We start from the raw sequence: 3,407 nt of genomic DNA on the forward strand, positions 1-3,407 counted from the left end.
ACTGAGGGCCAGGCGGCGTTTCAGAGGGAGCGGTTTTGTTCGAAGAGCGAAGCTGCCTGCTGATGGGTGGTAGGAAGCGCTTTGCCCCGCATGAACTCCCTGCCTGTCTGTGCGCGGTGTTAGACCGGGGCAGACGTGGCAGCCAGGGTCACCCAGCCCTTAGGAGGAGAGCTGAAACGTGGACAGTGGGAGGGGGTGGGTGCAGAAGCAGCTCACACCTGGAGTGCGCAAGCCCGGACAGGCCGGGAAAACCTCCCCCTCGCCTGTTTGATGTTGCTGGTCAGTGAGGCTGGATCAGGGAGAGGAGCCGGCACCCCAGGTACAGCTCGGACTTGCAAATGCCTTTATCTCCTGTGTATCTTGTTTGTATGTAGTAACGTTAATGAGTAACTCTCGCGGCGCTTGTGGATGGAGGCAAACAGCGAGCAATCTCTCCGGATTATCCTGTCTATTACTCACCTGGCGCCTGAGCTGATATCCCCAGATGGTTTTATGGCCTGGCAGGCTTGTGCTGCTGACCTGGCTGGCGCTGCGGGAGGATTTCGCGGGGAAGGGGCGCCACCTATCCGCCAGCCTGGGAACAGGCCTGGAAGCCAGGCTCCCAGCTGAGTTCAGGGGAGGGACTGGAGTCTTCCCCCCCCGGTGGGTGTCTCCCCCCCCCCCCCCACCCTCACTACCAGGGTGTTTAATTTCCTTCTGTTGCCAGGAAGGCTGCATTGAAAGTGCTGTATCCTTTAGAAGACAGACCGACATGAAGGCTTTAGTGGTATGAGATTGCTTGCTTCTCTGCAGCTTGAAACTGCAGCCCATTTGAAGCACAAGGAAGGGGTGGGCAGTCAAGTTGTTGCCCGTTTATGCCACTTTTCTATGGGAGCTTCGCCTGCGCACAGTCCAAAGTCTCTGGGAATCAGCCCCGGAGCCCGGCGCCAGCACGGCATAGCAGACAAGGAGGGATAGGCCTGCCCGCGCGGACCTGGGCCCAGGGCACTGAGCAGCGCCGCCCTGCTCCTTATTTCTACAGAGGAAGCTTGTTCCTTTAGCATCCTGGCCCCTGGCAGGTCCCCCCGCGGGGAGGCGTCCCGTCCCAGCGGTGCCAGCTGCTCCCCTGGCTTTACAGCGCCCAGACACTTCGGAGACACTCTCTGATCCTCCTGCTGACAGGTCCAGCCCGCTCTGGAGGAGGAGGAGTTAATTATTTATTGGTGAGCCTTACAGTTCCCCCCTCTAGTTCTTCTTCAAACACACTCTGCCCGCTCCCCCCAGCCACACCCGCCCTTCCTCCTGCTTGGGCTCGCTCCGCCTGCCTCCTACACGCACTTGCCTACGGCTGGGGTTGCTGCTCTTGGCCTTTCCAGCTTGCATGAGATGTCTCAACCCTTGGAGCGCCTTGGCAGCGCAGGCTTTTTCTGTGGCTGCCACTGGCTTTGGGACTCCTTGTGTCACTCTCCCCCTCCCCAGGGTCGCACTGATTCAGGCCGTGCAGCCAAGGTCGAGAGCCAAGGGCGCCCCGGGTTCAGGAGGGGGGAAGGACAATGCTTCCTCCTGGATTGTTTTGCCGAGGGCTGATCCAGCCTGCGTGTGTGTGTGTCGCTGCCCCTTCCTCTGCCCATGCCCGCACTCCCCGCTGCAGGGTTTCGCGAGCTCTGCCACGGGGAAGCTCATCTGAACACGCCAGGGCATCGCACCCAGAAGCAAAGGCGAACGGATCCCGGAGCCTGCTACAGAGAATCGCCGTTTTCATCTCTGACAACAGGAATCTTTTCATACCAAAGCAGAAAGGCGGGGGGGGGGGGGGGGGGCTTTTGGAGCGACCACAGGGGGGTGGGGGGGGGGGGGGGGGGTGAATTTGAAGACACTCGCAGTCAATTCAAATTCACCCCTTTGGGCAGCTACTTAGTTCACAAAGGGCTTTTTTATAGCAGCCCCGATGCCCCCCAAACACACGTGAAATCGTGACGACTAGGAAGGCAGAGATGAGGCATGTGCCCAATGAAGCTCTGCTACAGCCATCGGGCTGCATGCCTCCCCCACGGCAGCCAGGGCATGTGATCCTTCCCGTCCGTCGCTGCTCAGGGGGCTCCACGGGGCTGGACCAGAGCGGCCAGCACTGTCTCTCCCGCACTGACACACAGTCCTGGAGCTCTGTACGTGCCCATAGTGATGTGTTGCCATCTAGATTGGCTGGAAAGCAAATACCTGCAAAGCACCCAGAGGTGCCCAAGTCAGTCAAGCTGGGAGCGATCGCCCCGGGTAGGGGTTTTTGCCTGGGCAATGGGAAGAAGCTGCGGGCTGTTTAGTCTCCCTGGCTCTGATCAGACTCTTCACCCACGCCTTGCCCCTGCCCCTGCCCCTGCCCCTGCTTCAGTGTCCTGGGCTCTCTACCCCCCGGGGATGAAACTCCTGGCCAGGCGGGGATAGCAGACACACACACCAGCACGTCCACACCGGGCAGCCTCTGTGCCCCGACAGCGACTTCTCTGCCTGTGTCGCACGCGCGCTGATAAGGAGCTGGGGGTGGCAGACTGGGCAGCACGGTGCGTTGTCGGTGCCGGGGGAGATCGTCGCCACCGACCCACCGCCTGGCAAGGGAGAGGGGTCGCCCCGGAGGGGGTGCTTGCTCGAGGCACTAGGGTCCTGGGCGTGGGGGGACATCAGATGGCTGGCGGGGGGTGGGGCCATAGCTGCTGTGGCGACGGACACAAGCACGCGCGATCTCTTCCACGCCAGGTCCCATCCCGCTCTGCCCCCACCTCGCTCCCCCTCTCCCCCACCCCGCCAGGTGAAAGGGACGTTGCAGAACAGATCCGATCGCTTTATCTCCCTGACCCCGCGGCCCCGCTTTGGAGTTACAGAGCTGCAGTTTACACCTGGCAGCCTTTTGGCCAGCGGCGGGGCGGATAAAGCGCGCATCTCGGCCGGCCTGGGGCGACCCGCTTTGTCCCGTGTTCCGACCTAGCCTCAGCCTCCCCCACGGGCCCGCGGAGCCGCCAGTGCAAACACGGGCACGACCTGCACCGCGGCGGAGCGGCCGCCCCCCGGGGCCGTGGGGATCTCCCTGACGCGGAGCCGATTCATTGCGGGCGTCTGAACAAAAAGGCAAACTGCGGAGCAAGACGAGGCAGCGAGGCAGGGGCTCAGATGGGAGCGTGCTGCGGTTGGCACGGGACAACCAAGCAAGCAGCGACTCCAACGTGCAGCCCATGGGGTCCAGCTTTCCCATTACACCCCTGCCTGCTCCGACTCAGTCTTTTCCTCCCATTCCCCCATGCACAGGCAATGACAGAGGAGCCAATGCTTTCCTTTGCTGGTGGTGTTTTTTCTTGCCACTGCACCCCAGGCACATGCTTCCTGGTGTCCCTCAATTTTGCTCCTCTGATCATATAGGATAAAACCCCTTTACATGTCTT

Source organism: Alligator sinensis, unplaced genomic scaffold (assembly GCF_000455745.1).
Source record: "Alligator sinensis unplaced genomic scaffold, ASM45574v1 scaffold216_1, whole genome shotgun sequence".
In the NCBI taxonomy this organism is placed as follows: domain Eukaryota; kingdom Metazoa; phylum Chordata; order Crocodylia; family Alligatoridae; genus Alligator; species Alligator sinensis.